Source organism: Mesocricetus auratus, unplaced genomic scaffold (genome assembly GCF_017639785.1).
Source record: "Mesocricetus auratus isolate SY011 unplaced genomic scaffold, BCM_Maur_2.0 Super-Scaffold_100024, whole genome shotgun sequence".
Taxonomy (NCBI): domain Eukaryota; kingdom Metazoa; phylum Chordata; class Mammalia; order Rodentia; family Cricetidae; genus Mesocricetus; species Mesocricetus auratus.
The window spans coordinates 11027694-11045036 of NW_024429205.1; the positions used below are offsets into that span (position 1 = coordinate 11027694).

Consider the following 17343-nt stretch of genomic DNA (forward strand, 5'->3'; position numbering starts at 1 on the left):
CGGGCTCAGAGAGATGGCTCAGAGGTAAGGAGCTCTGGCTACTCTTCCAGTGGGACCTGAGTTCAATTCCCAGCAACCACATGGTGGCTCCCAACCATTTGTAATGAGATCTGGTGCCCTCTTCTGGCCTGCAGGGGATACATGCAGACTGAACCCTGTATACTTAATAAATAAATAAATCTAGAAAAAGAAAAAAAAAAACCCTACAGACTTGCCTACAAACTTGATCACATGGAAGCATTTTCTGAGTCGAAGATCCTCCCTCTCTGACCACTCTAGCTTGTGTCAAGCTAACATAAAACTAGCCAGTACACTTGGGGAAGGCAAAGCCTTGGAAATTAGGGTCTGGGTACAGAGAGCCTTGCCATGGCAGGAGGGGTGTGAGGTGGCCTTGCGAGTGAGTGAGAATGGGCCTGGTGGATGGAGAGCAGACTTGATGTAAAATGCATGGGCATCAGCGTGTGTTCAAGGCACAGTCAGTCCCCAAGAGGTAGAAAATGATGAGTGTGCTCATGGGTCCCCCTAGTTGGCAGGGGGCATCCCTTGATGCCATGGTGGAGTTTGTTGCTGTATAGGCAAGTTTCATACATGCAGTACTGTCTCAATGGTTCCCAGTGACCTTACTGGCAAGGAAACATTGCACCTCCCTTTTAGGGGTGCAAATGGATCATTCCCAGTCACGGTGGGGAGATCCAAATGTGGGTATCTCAGGGAACCGTTTGCCCATCTGTCTTCTAGGAATCAGGTGAAGGGCACCAACTCCACCAAGTCCTCATGCTAACCTTATCAAGTGCTCTTTGTGTCTTCCTCTTTAGTCAAGGTCATTATGGAAAATCCAGACAGTACAGTATAGAAAAGAAAAAGGGAACTGTCTCTAGGAGCTCACTCTCAGAGATACCTACTGTTGACATTTTTACATCTTCATATAAACACACATAAAAATGTCTATTTTGTGTCTACAGAATGCTATTCCTTAATATTCTGAAAGTAAATATATAGGGGTTGAATCTCTTTTTTTTTTAAGATTTATTTATTATGTATACAGTGTTCTGTCTGCATGTATGCCTGCAGGTCAGAAGAGGGCACCAGATCTCATTACAGATGGTTGTGAGTCACCATGTGGTTGCTGGGAATTGAACTCAGGACCTCTGGAAGAGCAGTCAGTGCTCTTAACCTCTGAGCCATCTCTTATTAAAAATATAGGGGGATCGGTTCACAGGGGCTCACAAAGACTGAAGCAGTCATCACAGAGCCTACATGGTCCTGCACTAGGTCCTCTGCATGTTTATGTAGCTTGGTGTTCCTGTGGGACTCTTAACAGAGGGAGTGGGGTGCTTCTGACTCTTTTGTCTGTTCTTAGGACCCTTTTCTTCATATGGGGTTGTCTTACCCAGCCTTTATATGAGGGTTTGTGCCTATTCTTATTAGAACTCGCTATGCTGTGTGGCTGTCTCTGGGAGGCCTGCTCTTTCCTGAAGGGAAACAGAGGAGGAGTGGATCTTTGGAAAATGGGAGGGGAGATAGGAGGAGTGGAGGGAGGGGAAACTGTGATTAGGATCTATTGGAAACAGCAAAAAAAAAAAAAAAAAAAAAGAAAGTCCCTCAATCGACCAGTCAATAAATAAGAATAAAGAGGCCTCTCACATCTTTGTGTATTCTGTATCCTCTGGAATAGGTTGTGTACAACAGTAAGTGAAGAAGAAATGATTAAGTTTGGGGGCTAGTTTTTTGTTTTGTTTTGTTCTGAGTTAAGCTTTCATGTAACCCAGGATGATTGCCAACTCACCATGAGGCTGGTCGTGAACTCTTGATCTACTGAATGTTACCGGATGGCTTTAAATTCCCTATGCAGCCAAGGATGATCTTGAGCTTCTGATCCCCATGCCTTCCCCACCAGATTTCGAGTGCCTGGATTCCAGGTGAGTGCTTTGTGCCTGGTTTCACATCACGCTGGGAGCAAGCATGGGGCTTCCTACATGGTAGGAAGAGCCACATCTCTTCCTCTTAGGGGGAATGGTTACTGGTATTTGTTTTGTTTGTTTCAAGACAGGGTTTCTCTGTGTAGCCCTGGGTGTCCTGGAACTCACTCCGTAGGCCAGACTGGCCTCCAACTCACAGAGACCTGACTCCTCTCTTCCAGCTTGTTCGTTTGTTTTGCACAGCATTTCCTTATATAATTACCAGCTGGTCTGAAGTTTACTGTGTATCTCAGACTGGCCTTGAACTCACAGAAACCTCCTTCCTCAGCCTACCAAATACTGGGATTACAGATGTGCTCCTCCATACCTAAGTAGATTTTTCAGTATCTACTTTAAAAAAAAAAAAGAGAGAGAGAATGAACTGTGCTGTGTGTGAGGTCCATTCCTAGTCCAATCATCTGAAGACTTTTGAGGGCTACCAGAGAGGGAGAAGGAGGAGGGAGAAGGGAACGCATGGGAGGGGAGGAACGAGTATGTTCTGTCATCTTTCTCCTTTTGCCTTCCTCCAACTTGAAGCCCATAGAATGGTTCCACTCACATCCAGGGTTCATCTTCCGTCTCCCACAGAGATTCAAGTAGAAAATAAAGATTAACCCATCAAAGCTGTCTGTCTACCCACTCACATCCATGAGGCCGCCCTTGGGAGAATGAGTTGCCTTTTCCCGTGGCCTTGAATGTGTCCTGGCACTGTTGAGGAAGAAATACCATCCCAGCATTTGTGGGGCTGGTGCAAGAGCACTTGTGGTAGATACCACTACATCTCTTGTCCCCTGCATCTCTGGGCTCCCGCAGATGGGGAGGCAGGCACCAGCACAGGTTTCGAAGCATTAGGTATCAAAATGATACCCAAAAGAAGAAGGTGCTGGCCAAGCACACAGGAAAGCTGTAACCCAGTCACTCATCTGTCACGGAGTCCCCAGCCAAGCTCACCTGCCCGCTGCACTGGCCAGTCATTGCAGCCCACTTTGGAGTGTTTCTTCTACTTTCTCCTGGGTAAATGAACCTTGACTCTTCCCAAGCAACCACTTCTGCTCTCTGCAACCACAATGGGTAGAAGAGCTTCTCCCTGGAGTATACACACACAGCACCCCACAGAAGGAGCTCTGCAGCCACCCAGGCTTGAGATCCCATGCTCAGTGTCTTCTCCAGGTGGACTATGAGCTTCTTGAGTGCAGGGGGTAGTGTTGACCCAATTTGTTGCAGAGAAATGAAATTTTATCCCTTCCAGGTTGTGTCTGGATTCCGTCTGCCAAGTGCCTCTCTGTGGTGTGTTGGCCTGTGCAGCTGTACCTGAAGGGTGGCTGCCTGTCTACTCATGCATTGTTACCTTTCTGTTGTAGCAGGTGAAGGCCACAGGCTTAGCTGCTATTGGACCACTTAGATCAGTATTTCAAATGCTGCCTAAGTATCTTATATGTAAACTAAGGGCTGGAGATGTGGCTCATGCTGTAGGATGCTTGCAAACACTACAAGGAGAGAGGCCTGCAACAGCTAACTACACTTGTTAATGCAGCCACACTGAAGTAGGAATGTAAGCTTGATTGGGCGCTTTGTGTAATAGACCAAGAGAATTGATTAACAAGTACTGCATGGTATCTTGAGCCTGTAATTCCCACACTTGGGTGGTAATGGCAAGAGAATCTTAGGTCCAAGATCATCCTCTACTACATAAGTGATGGCAAGGCCAGCCAACAAATAAAGATAAACGCCTAGTGGTTTGAATTGTGAGGGGATGAATTCATACTGTGGTAATATTCACAATAAGCGTTCACTAAACCTTAGGGATTGTTTTTACAATATTAAACACCTAGCTAACCTGGTGAAGTATTTGCAAACAACCTGAGCAGACACAGGCAAAGCTGGGAGCTCCCACACCTGCCCGGTATGTGGCCTCTTTGTCCTTCACATCAATTCATGTCTGTCCTCTGTGCACAGACACATTGTGCACAGACCTTGCGGAAGGAGATGGAAAGGCCGGGAGCTCAGAGCTTCTGAGGTAGGCGGTCCAGAGTCACTGGCAAAGACTCTGTGGAGCCCACTCACTGGTCTGCACTTTCTTCGAGCCTCATGCATTAGAGCACTCTGGAGCCAGGCTGTGGTGACCTCCAACCGTAAAACCATTTTTGTTGCTACTTCCTTCACAACTTTAATTTTGTTACTGTTATGAATTGTAAGGTAAATATCTGTGTTTTCTGATGGTCTCATAGGTGACGTGACCCCTGTGGAAGGGCCATTTGATACCCCCCTAAAAGGGGTTGCAACCCACAGGGTGAGAACTGATGTAAGAGTTTTTAGCGCTAGAAAGTTTAAATTGTCCATTTGACATAACTTTAAAAAAATCTTTGAAGAGAGGATCAGTGCTAGATCCTGGTCTGTAGTCATGGGGCACGATGGCCTGTAGTTATTATACATGAGAGAGTTGTGGCTTAATTGATTCATTGAGGTAGAAAGATCCACCCTGAACATGGGTGGCACCATTTTCTCGGACCATGAATGGTTTAAGAGTAGAAGGCCAGTGGAAGCAGGAGGCATTTCTGTCACTACTCTTGGGCGGGAAGTGACTAGTCGCTTTAAGTTCCTGCCTTGATGACTCTCTGTCACCTAAAATTGTAAGCCAAATAAACCCTCTCTCCCCTCAGATGCTTTTTGCCAAGATATTTAGCACAGATATGGAACAGCTCCAGGTAGAAGTGAATCTCCTAAGCCTCCTGCAAAGTTTGCCCTCACATATGGCTGGGGAGATGGCTCTATGGTTAAGAACATTGAGCGCTCTTCTAGGGAACCCAGGTTCAATTCCCAGCACCCACATGACAGCTTACAACTGTCTGTAACTCCAGTTCTAGGGAACCCAACACCCTCACACAGTTCGACATGCAGGTAAAACATCAATGCACACAAAATAAGTAAGTTTGTTTTTTTGTTTTTGTTTTTTGTTTTTGTTTTTTCAGACAGGGTTTCTTTGTGGCTTTGGAGGCTAACTCTTGTAGACCAGGCTGGTCTCAAACTCACAGAGATCCACTTACCTCTGCCTCCCGAGGGCTGGGATTAAAGGCTGTGCCGCTACTCCCTGACTTTTTTTTTTTTAAGTTGGTCCTCACACACTATTCTTGGAATCAGGAATGTAGCTTTTCATTTTGCTTCAGGCAGGGTTTCATTATGTAGCCAGGCTGGCTTCAAACCTGAGGTAGAGCCCTTTTGCCTCAATTTTTCAAGTGCTCAGAGTTATAGCCATGTGTAACCATGCCCAGCCAAAAGATACTTCTTGTAGATGGTTGTGAGCCACCATGTGGTTGCTGGGAATTGACTCAGGACCTCTGGAAGAGCAGGCAGTGCTCTTAACCTCTGAGCCATCTCTCCAGCCCCCCAAAAGATACTTCTTTATCACTCATATTCCTGCCCCTTTACGCCATTGCCCTCCCTATGTAGGCTGTCACCTTCTCTGAGAAACTCCTGTCAACACAAAATGGGTAGTGTAGGGAAAAGGGACCAGTCAAAGAAACACACCCTGAGCAGAGCCAAAGAAACACACTTTGGCCCTGCAACCAGAACTAAAGAAATGCACCCTGACCCTGAAACCAGTGCCAGAGGAACACACTTTGTCCCTGGAATCTGAGTCAGTGAAAGAAATGCACCCTGACCCTAAAATTGGAGCCAAAAGGCTAAAAAGGACCAGAGAAAGAAACACACTTTGGCCCTGAAACCAGAGCCAAGTCTGACCTTAATCCTGTGCAGAAAAGTAACCAATCCAGCAGAGCTCTAGCCAATCTGAGCTCAGCACTGAAATTGGACCAATCCCTACTCTGGAAAAACTTCCCCAACCCCAAGAATCCCTATATAAACCCTGTGTATGTTCAGCTTGGCTGGTCCAGATGCCTTCCAATAAACCCCTGAGCTTTGGGTGAAGATCTTTTGTGGCGGCGACAGAGCAGAAGGGACCCTGGGCAGAGCAGAGCAAGCAGGGCTGTAACTCTTGCCCGGGAAACCTTCCCTTGGCAGAGCTGAGTTGTTACACTCCGCTCTCGGCTCCCCCAGAGCAGAGCTGAACTGTAGCAACTTCAGCAGAGAAACCTCCTGCAGAGCAAAACTGCTACATAGGGTGAACATCCCCAGCTGGAAGACCCTGTCCTGCCAGAGCCGAGCCTTTCTCTGAGGCAAGGCTGTAAGCTGCTAAACTTACTACAACCTGTGGTGGTCCTTGGCTCCCAAGCTCCAGGATACCTTTCCATCTGAGCTGTGTAACACTCAGTATTCTGTGACTCCCGAGTGCCAAAATACCTGACCCACCCCCATCCCCATCCAGCCTGAAATACCTACAGGTAGAGGACCCTTTCAAGAACCCTTGCCAGCCAAGTTGAACCCTCAGATCTCCAGCACACTGTATTGTCATGTACAATGAATGACACTTATTCCTGGCCTCAGCCTCTTCCTTCTAGACCGTAAGTACCAGAGGGTGATAACTGACTTTAGCATGCCCGCAGTTAGAGAATTCAGCACATAGCTTGGCAAGAATAGGTAGCAAGAAGGAAGTCACTAACTGCTGGGCAGTGGTGGCATACACCTTTAATCCCAGCACTTGGGAGGCAGAGGCAAGCAGATCTCTGTGAGTTTGATTCTAGCCTGGTCTACAGAGTAAGTTACAGGGCAGGACTGTTTTACATAGAAACTCTGACTTCAGACTGCTATGGAGTGAATCTATTGGAGTCCTGGCCCCAGGACCTTAGGATGATTGCAGATATAATCATTTTAGAGGAGGTCAAATGGGGAGGGTGGACCTCTAACATGATATGAGTGACATCCTTAAAGAAGGATCTGAGTAGAAAAAGGGAAGTCATTTGAGGAAAATGCCGCCAGATAATAGAGGCTAGGATGAAAACACAAGCCAAGGGCACTAAGCATTACCAGTTGCCCACAGAGGTAGGAGAAAGCTGTAAAAAACGCTCTCCCTCCTGCCCTCAAGGGGCTACCTCCCTCAGACACCCTGGCTTCAGATTTCCAGCCCCCAGAATGATGAAAGCTGAATTTCTGGTTTTTGAATTTTGCGACTGGAGGTACTTTGTTACAGTGTCTCTAGGGAATTAATTAATAATACTCCCTGTACACACCCCACAGAAAACCCAGTTCCTTCTCTTACCACATTGTTTCCCTGAGATTCTCCCTTTCTTCCTTAGTTCCTTTCTACTGCCAGAGACTTAGTCGTTGTTCTTCTGTGTTGCGTAACTTGAGATGCAAATGAGATGAAGGAGATTGGCATCTGAGTGCGGTCCTAATGGAATATACATATTATACAATGTACGTAAACGTTATTAGGATTAGGGGTGTATGTGTGCATGGTGGAGGGTCACACATGTGTTATGGTAGCTTCGTCAAGGTCAGAAGACAGCTTTGGGGGTCAGTTTGCTCCTTCCACCATGGGATCTGGGGACTGAACAGAGGCTGACAGGTTTATGCATAGCAAGACCCTTTTTTCTTTTCCTTTTTCTTCTTATAAAATGGGAACTATATATATATATATATATATATATATATATATATATATATATAATTTAAAGTTATATTTAGGATGCTACCAGACTTCAAATCCTGTAAGAAGTAGGTTTTTGTTTTTGTATTTATGTAAAAATAATTGTGGTCAGGTGGTGGTACACACGTTTAATGCCAGCAGAGACAGAGGTATGTGGATCTCTGAGAGTCTGAGGCCAGCCTGGTCTGTGGAGTGAGTTCCAGGACAGCTAGGACGGTTACACAGAGAAACCCTTCTTGAGAAACCTAAGGGGAAAAAAAAGAAAAATTGTGAATGGGGATGTAGTATTCGTATACGTATGTGGATGGATGTGTGTGTGGGGGGTGTTTGTGTATGTGGTGGTATGTGTTCATGTGTGTGAGAGTACAGGTGTGCACGTACTACAGCACTCACATGTGTCAGAGGACAACGTCTGGTGTCAGCACACACTTTCTATCTAGTTTTGAGACACAGTCTCTTGTTTGCATTCTCCAAGGTTGACTGCCTTTTGAGATTCCAGCTTTGCAGGACTCTCATCTTATGTGAGTTCAGGGGTACAGAGGCATGTTATCAAGTCTGGCTTTGTATGGGGGGATCCAAACTCGGGCCCTCATCATTGTATCACAAGGCCTTTACATCCTAAGCCTTCTACGCAGCCTTCAGAATTCATTTTCAATGACCAGGAGACCTCAAAAAATGTTCCACAATAAGACAGTCTGAGCAACTGGGCATGAAGGCAGATCCTCTGTCTTCCTGTTCCAAAAAGGATTTCCCAGCCTCCCGGAGTGGGCTGGTGCCAGGACAGGGGACCCCCCAGTGCTGAAACGACAGGAAACTGGGTGGTATAATCTATCGTCCACTCCACAAAAGACAGGAAATCCAGAGCCAAAGGTTGAAAATCTGACCTCAGCTCACCCGGGCTTTGTGTCGGGGCCCCTGTGAAAGACCAGCACAAAGGCTGTGAAAGAAGCGATTTGGGCTTGGCCCCGGGGCAGGAAGAGATAGTCCCAGATGGAGCCACCAGCTCCAAATAGCTGGACAGAGGCCTGTCCATCCACCCTGAGACAGTGTCTAAGAAAGGCCCTCTCTGGGAAAGGTGCACACAAGGCTCTCTAGAAATGTCCATCTAGGTCTGTTTCAGCCCATCCAGTTCCTGGGCTCAAGGGCAGAAGGGGAGAAGGAGAAGGGAAAAGGAGAAGACTGCTAAGCTCTAAGAGGGGCTAGAAAATCTGCCTTGGAATATCTCTACCTGCGTCAGGAGAAGCTTATGCAAATTGAGCTAATAGCTAGTAAAGACCCATTACATTTGGTAGTATTTGCAATTTACGTTAGGTCCTTTATTTCATTTACTCCTGTGAGGTTACTCCTGTGTTAGGAAGGGTGAGAACCACTGCTTTAGAAGGAGGGAAATTTCTATCCACTGGGTTACCTAGGGACCAATTCCCTCTCACATTTTCTCTTCCCTGCTTCTCCTCCTCCTCCCCCTCCTCCTCCTCCTCCTCTCCCTCCTCCTCCCCTTTCTGCTGTTCTTGCTTTCTCTGTGGTCCGGGTATGGAACTGAGACCCTGCAGACCAGCTCTGCGCCACTGAGCTCCAGCCGCCGCCCTTTTCCTTTGTTCATCACTGTCCCACCGCCTAAGCTATCCCCAGTCCCACTATGCTGGCCTCAGGTCTGGCCAGATGCTTTTCTCGGTCCCCAGTAGCCCATTTCCCAAGGGAATGGGGGCTGAAACAGCAGCCCGCCGAAGTTGGATGTGCTGTTTCAGGCTCTTTTTTGGAGCTGTGAATGATGACTCATTCCACACGTGAAAATAAGTGGCGTGTCTACCTGGAAATAGACGGTGTTCTGCCTAATGGAGAGGTTGTGTTCTGGGAGCAGTGTGTCAGGGCAGAGGAGCAGAGTGGCCTCTACACCTATCCCCCAAGAAAGTCAGGTGCCTCTGTTCTGGGTAAGCCTTCTCCAAGAATTGTTCACCAAAGTTACAAAGTCGCCATTGTGGAGTGGGAAACAAACCATTTTATTCAGAAGCGTGTTTAATCCGCCCCTGGGTGGGGAGTTGGGATTTACCACAGCGAGGAGGGTCTGGTGGGCATTGCACAATCCATTCTAAACTGAACCTGGGCTCCTTTGGAGAAGCATCACGTGATCTTAACCACCGCTCTCGCTGTCTCCGCCAGGTCCCACGCATTGGCTACATTTCTGAACATGGTGGAGGCGGACTGAAGATTGGATACATCTGAGTTTACCCCCTGGAGCAGAGTTGAGATCCTCTCCACAAAATTAGAACAACAGGATCAGGTATGAAACATAACATTTAAGAAATACGGAACACACAAAACCGTTTATAGGACTGGAGGTGGGGTATGGTTGGGGGTAGAGCTCCTCCCTAGCGTGAGGATAGACTGTTTTCTACACCCGGCACATTAAAAGCACAAACGCCGAACCATACAATTATCACAAGACCCAGGAAATCTGCGATGGGTTTATTTACTTGTTTGGTGTGTGGGGTGGGGGTGGTGAATGTGGGTATGTAGAGATCCACCTCAGGGGTCCTTCCTCAGGAGCAATCACACAAGACAGGATCTCTCACATGATTTGGAGATGGGCCAGTCTGCTAAACTGGCTGGCCTGGCCACCGAACCCCCAGGATCTCCTTGTCTGCACTTACCCAGAGCTGTGATAACAAGCGCATGCCACCACATCTAGCTTCTTATACGGGTCTAGGATTCAGACTCAGGCACCCAAGCCTAGCCAAAAGAGCTAGCTTGCCAACTCTGTTTTTATTATATGTATTTTTTTTCTAAGTATGTGTATGTGTCTATGTGTGCTGTGTGTCTCCTATACTGGGCATTGAACCTATTTTTTTGCTAGGCAAGTGCTCTACCATTTTGAGATACTCCAACCTTTTAAAATACATACATACATACATACATACATACATACATACATACAGTAAGGGGAGGAGGGAGGAAGAGAGAGAGAGAGAGAGAGAGAGAGAGAGAGAGAGAGAGAGAGAGAGAGAGAGAGAGAGAGAGAGAGAGATTATGTTTCAGTGAATTCCCCTGGTTGATCTTGATTTTATACTCTCCTGCCTCAGCCCTCTGAGTAGCTGGAATTACATGCCTTCCCGGTTAGTTGAGGGTTTTACTAATCGGTCGAGATGTATCTTTTTCATTTGTTTGTTTAACTCTTTTGAGATATATTCTATGTACACAAACCAGGCTGGTATCACACTAGCAGCAAATTCTCCTGCCTCTGCTCTCTGCTTCCTTCATGCTGAATTTGCAGGTGTGTATGTAATCATGCCCAGCTGTATGACATCTGTCTCATAACACTTCTTACATTTGGGGGCACGCCTCTTTAAATGACAACAATTCTGTAATAATAGTCCCCGTAGAGGCTGGAAAGGAAATGCAATCTTTTCTCAAGTACAAAATAGATAATCTTTCTTGAGTAAAATATGTACTTTACAAAAGTGTTTAGCAATTGTGATTTTTGGAAGAACCTCTCCCAAGTGTCTTTGCTGGAATAGCTGTTAGATTTCAAGGTGTTCTTGTACTGTGGTTAATTTCAAATACTTGAGGTTGCTAACTCTCATTAAAAAGTTTGCCACTGGTATCATTTTTGTGGTGTGATGAAAGCTTGAGATTCTCTATGGATATCGACATTTCATATAAATTTTTCATCCAGCAAAAAAGCTGGTGACTCATGCACCTGTGCCCGGGGGTAACCAGGTGTGGTGGTTTGAAAGAAAATGGGCCTCCAAGGGAGCGGCACTATTAGGAGGTGTGGCTTTGCTGGAGTAGGTGTGGCCTTGTTGGAGGAAGTGTGTCACGGTGGGGGTGGGCTTTGAAGTATCCTTTGCTCAAGCTATACCCAGTGTAGCAGTCAGTCCATTTGCTGTTGCCTTCTGATCAAGATAGAGCCAGCACCATGTCTGCCTGCATGCCGCCATGCTGATAATGGATAAACCTCTGAAACTGTAAACAAGCCACCCCAAATAATTTTTTTCCTTTATAAGAGTTGCTGTGGTCATGGTGTCTCTTCACAGCAATAGAAACCCTAAATAAGATACCACGTGTGGTTAAAATCACTTCTATTATTATTATTGTTATTATTACTATTATTATTATTATTATTATTATTATGCTTTTTGAGACAGGGTTTCTTTATGTATCTCCAACCTGGAATTTAAGCATTTGGGCAGGTATGGATTATGGCACTCGGGAGCCCAAGGATACTGAGTGTTACAGCTCTGGTGGAAAGGTATTCTGGCACTTGGGAGCCAAGGAATACCACAGGTCACAGTAAGCTTAGCAGCGTACAGCCCTGCTTCAGGGAAAGGCTTCCCTAGTGTATCAGCTCTGCTCCCACAGGAGAGGATTTTCCTGGCGAAGTTGTTACAGTTCAGCTCAAGATTCCCGGCAGAGTGTAACAACTTCAGTTTTCCAGGGGAAGGTTTACCCCAGCCAAAAGTGCTACAGTCCTGCTCTGCTCCAGCAAAAGAAGGTCTCACCCAAACCTCTTTCAAGAGAATTATTGAGGGGAGAGAAGAATCCAGAACAGTGGCTGCCCTCTGCCAGGGTGGCAAGAGGACAGCCAGGCAGCCTGAATAACAAGCTGAACAGGCACAGGGTTCTTAGGGGGTAGAGTTTTCCAGGTTGGGGATTGGTCAGATTTCAATCCCTGAGCTTAGGATGGCTAGATCTCCTGCTTAGGGATTGGCTAGTTTTCTGCACAGGGTTAGGGTCAGATTTGGCTCTGGTTTCAGGACCAAAGTGTGTTTCTTTCTCTGGGCTTTTTTAGCCTTTTGGCTCTAGTTTTAGGGCCAGGGTGTATTTCTTTCACTGACATTGATTCCAGGGACAAAGTGTGTTTCTTTGGCTGGTCCCTTTTCCCTCCAGCCAGGACTATGTCTGCCTGCATGCTGCCATGTTCACAGCCATGTTGATAATGGACTAAACCTCTGAAACTGTAAACAACCCATCCCAATTAAATGTTTTCCTTTTCCTCTATTGCTGTCTCTTCACAGCAATAGAAACCCTAACAAAGATACCAGGTATGGTTAAAATCACTTCTATTATTATTATTATTATTATTATTATTATTATCATCATCATCATCATTTTATGCTTTTTGAGACAGGGTTTCTCCTAGGAAGAGTCAACTACAGTCCTCTGCTCTATCAGCTGAGCTATCGAAGGGACATGGAGACAGGGTTTCTCTATGTATCTCCATCCTGGAACTAACTCTGTAGACCAGGGTGGACTCGAACTCACAGAGATTTACCGGCCTTTGCCTCCCGAGTGCTGAAATTAAAGGCATGCACCACCACTGTTCCGCTTATTATTTATTAAATACTGGGTCTTTTGTAGTCTAGAATGACTTTGAACTAGATGAAGATGGCCTTGAACTCCTGCTTCTCCTTCTTCTGCCTCCCAAGTGCTGAGATTCTAGGCACCTCCTGGCATCCTTTAACTTGTGATCTCCCTGCTTCCACTTGTATAGTTCTGGGATTCTAGGCATGCTCCACCATGCCCAACTTGTTTTGCCTTTTTGTAACAAGGTCTTGCTATCTAGTCCTGGCTAGTCTTGAACTGTCAGTCCTCCTGCCTCCGTGTCCCATGTTCTGAGATGCAGGAAACAAACCATCACACCTGGTATATTGCTTCCTTCTGGGAGGATTATAACACAGGTAAGCCCATTGCTGGGTCCTTGGGAAGAGGTTGGAGAGTAAGGACTCTAAACTTAATTTATTAATTATAGAGAATCTACTCTGCTTAAGGAAGACATTGGCCAGCTATTGTTAGTCACTTATTTTCTTTCCAGTCCTTATTATACCCCTTTGAGGGACAGTGTAGTCAGTCCTCAGTATATGTGGGTGCCGTATCATGGACTCATTACTCACTGATCAAAAACAGTAAGGTGCCAGGGCTGAACATGTACTGCCTGACACCCTTGTCTCTGAACATGCGAAGGCTAACAACCCCTTACACAGCCTTTGTGTCAGTGCTGTGGTTTGAATCTGGCCCCTGACATGTGCAAGACTTTAATCTCCACTTCCAGCTATTAAGAAATGGGACATTTGCAGGAAGGATATTTAGAGGTAGAGTGTTTAGAAAGTGATTAGGATTAGGGTAAGTCAGTAGCCTGGGATTTTCATGATGGAATCCTGCTGGCTTTATAACAGGAGGGAAACACGAGGCACAAGTCACGTTTCATGTCTCTTACCATGGGATGCTCTAGTCTGCCTCTGGATTCTGCCATCAAGCAGCCTATCACCAGATTCGGGCCTTTGATTTTACACTCTAGAACCTCTTTTCTTTGCAGTGAAGCCTGCCTCCTGTATTTTGTTGTAGCTATGCAAAGCTCATGAGTGAGTATCGTTAAGTATCATAGGCATGTTTTCAAGTATGTGGGAGGATGTGCATAGGATGTGTGCAAATTGTGTGTGCGTGTGTGTGTGTGTGTGTGTGTGTGTGTGTGTGTGTGTGTGTGTGTGTGTTTAAAGGGAATAGGAATTTATTTTGACTCACAGTCCAGAGGTTATAGTTAATCATGATGGGGAAGGCATGGTGGCCCAACAAATTCCTATCCATGGCGGTGAGAGCATGAAACAGAATGTGCCCATCTCGGTGAAGCAAAGATTCACACATTCAGGAAGCAGAGGGCCTGTGCCGTCTTATATGAAGTACTTTATGTGCAAAGTTTCCATTATCTGCAGAGTGTCCCGGAACTGTTCCCCTATGGCCATGAAGGGATGGTTATGTAGGACAGAAAGAGTGTCTTTTGTCACTGGCCCACAGATTAGCACTTCCTTTTCCTGTCCCTTGGTTTTCCTTTCAACATCACTCCCCAGCTTCCCCATTTTTGCCTCCACTGATCTCTTCTGGATGGAGGCTGTCACTTATTTCCTGTTCCTGTTCCCAGGTCCCATTGGCCATCTCACATTTAGTACCTGGTTGTCCTAATGCCACTTACCTCTACCCAGTCATCTTCACTGGCCAAGTTTGATCTAACTTCAAGGGTTCACTCGCGCATTTCTTACCTTAGTCCAAAGTTTTGTTTCTCCAGTTTGTGTCCTTTCTAATGCATATTGTTGCCACTCTAATGACTTTTTTTTTCATCCCTGTATTCTGGACTCCTGGGAGTACTGGGGTCCCACATGGAGCACCTCTGGTTCCGTGGAGCATCCTCTTTGAGAAGATTTTCACATCCCAGCATCATGCCTCATCTAAAACGATTTTTCCCTCTAAGTAACCCGCAGCCAATTAGGATTCGTCGGATAAATATTTACAGGGCAGTTCCTTCCCAATACACATTGCGGATTATACCAGTGCCTGTGCCTAAATAAACACAGAGGAGGAATGGGAGGCTTTTAAGGGTTCACTTCGACTTAAAATGAGATTATAAATAATTCTAAAAAGCCCTGCAACTTTATGACAGGGAGCTGGAAGAGCAATTGGAAAGGAGGAAGGAAACGAAATAAAACCCAACCCTGGGATGAAAGCATACTCCCCGACATCCTTGTGACCCTTCCCCTGCACAATTAGAAACTGATACAACAGGAAAGACATGCTCACTTATGGACCTCCAGATTCCTTTAAAACTGTCCCTCTGCTAAGCCTGGAACAGAGGAAATACTACCCCGGTGCAGTGCTCAGTGGGCTCTTCTGTGGAGGGGGCTGGGTAGGCTTGGGATTCACCAGGGCTAGGAGGGAAGACGGAATTCCCTTCACGAGGCCCCTCAGTTGCAAATTGATGTACATACTGCTTTTGTGCGGTATGTGCAGAAGGCTACGCGTGTTTGAGTGTGTATTGCACACCTGTGCATATGCTGGGGCGGAGTAAGAGGGCAACTTCTGCCTGTCATCTCTTAGGTGCCCTGTACCTTGCTTTTAGAGATACGGCCTCTTCTTCATCTGGAACTCAGCAAGTAGGCTAGACTGGCTGGCCAGAGTCCCGGGGATCCACCTTTTCTGTCTCTCCAGCAACTGGATGACAAATATATACTTCTGGAGAGATGGGTTAGCATTTAACAGCGTGTACTGTATTTGCAGAGGACCAAAGTTGGGCTCCCAGCACTGATATCAGGCAGCTCACAATCACCTGGAACTCCAGAACCTAGAATACTTGATGTTTCAGATTTTCACAGGCACCTACACTCATGTACAAATTGCCACATCTGTACATATTAGCAAAAATAATGAAAACAGCCGGGTGGTGTGGTGGTGCATGGCTTTAATCCCAGCACTCAGGAGGCAGAGGCAGGCGGATCTCTGTTCTAGGTCAGCTTGATCCACAAAGTGAGTTCCAGCCTCAACCAGAGCTATAGCCAGAGGAACCCTGTTTTGAAAAAAGAAAAAGAAATATTGAAAACAATTTTTTGTTGTTGTTGATTAGTTTTTTGAGACAGGGTTTCTCTGTGTAGCTCTGCCTGTCCTGGAACTTGCTCCTTAGACCAGGCTGGCCTCGAACTCACAGAGACCTACCTGCCTCTGCCTCCTGAGTGCTGAGATTAAAGATGTGCAGCACCACCACCTTGCAAAGAAACAAATCTATCTTTAAAAAGAGTTCAGTGGTAGCATGGATTAGGACTTTGGTTCAATCCCAAGCAATGGAAAAAAATTGCCAACAGAAAGATCAGAGGGGGCTCCACCCTATGAAAAATGGAGACACCTTGCCTTTGCATGTTCCTGGATGGCTTTGTCAGAGGAGAGCGTCTTGAGTTGGGAATTCTGTTTGGGTCATCTCCTAGATTGGACACTTCCTGACTTCCACGTCCTGTACAATGTCTGCATCATGTGGTCTCTAGGTTCCTAATTAAAGCTCTCAGACTTCCTGCACACACTTTTCTTCTCACTGAATCTGCTAGACTTGGGTCACCCCAAGGCCCTGGCACCCCCTCACCCCTACAACTAGTCAGGTACTGAGGATTGCTGTCACACAGGCAAGGCAGGGCAGGTGAGAAAGACATGTCTGGCCGTTCCCAGGGCATCCCAGAGATGCTCCAGGTGCTGTTTTTCTCCAGGCTCTGCTTTCTCTCAGGAGGAACTACAGGCTGAGTTAGACGTCCACATTTGCCAAGGGCAATAATAACAGGATGTCTTCTTAAAGGGGATGTCTCCACTGGGTCCCTCCCCTCGGAAGATTGGGGAGCCCCATGGAGAGGGAGAGAAAAGATTGTAAGAGTCAGAGAGGTTAGAGAACCACCAGGAGAGCGTGGCCCACTGAATCATCTAAACAGGGCTCCTATCAGCTGGCAAAGACTGAAGCCGTAAGCACAGGGCCTGTATGGGGCTGTACCAGATCCTCTGTGTATCTGCTATGGCTGTTAACTTGGTGTTTTCGTGGGACTCCTAACAGTGGGAGCGGGTGTAACTCTTATTCTTTTGCCTGCTCTTGAACTCTGTTCCTCCTATTGGGTTGCCTTGTCTAGCCTGTATATGAGGGCTTTTGCCTTGTCTTACTGTATCTTGCTTTGTCCAGTTGGAGGCCTGCTCTTTTCTGAAGGAGTGCAGTGGATCTAGGGGAGAGGGGAGCTTGGAGGAGCGGGGTGGGGGAGGGAAACTGTGGTCAGGATGCATTGTGTGAGGGAATGTATTATATTTTCAATTTAAAGATTATTTTATTATTATCATTATTATGTTATTACTTTCCAGGCGTGAGCATGTGCACAGGCGGAGAACAAAGGTCAGAGGACAACTTGGAGGATTTGGTTTTCACCTTCTGTCTTTTACCGTCTCTTGTTTGTACTGTTGTGCTGCAAACTCAAGACTGGTTGGCCCATGAGCAGTCAGGTAATTCTCCTGTCTCGTCTCACATCTTACCAGAGAAGTGGCTGGGATTGCAGATATGCACCG

At 46.3% G+C, this 17343-nt stretch overlaps 1 long non-coding RNA gene across 1 annotated transcript in view; it reads left to right on the forward strand.

The window, feature by feature from the left end:
* The first annotated feature begins 1784 nt into the window (after window positions 1-1784).
* The window catches only part of LOC110342621, a 45326-nt gene continuing 29767 nt past the window's right edge, over window positions 1785-17343 (forward strand). Inside the window, exons 1-3 of the long non-coding RNA XR_002384746.2 lie at window positions 1785-1919; window positions 9658-9778; window positions 17143-17280. This is a non-coding gene — a long non-coding RNA (uncharacterized LOC110342621). The remainder of the gene's footprint in view (window positions 1920-9657; window positions 9779-17142; window positions 17281-17343) is intronic.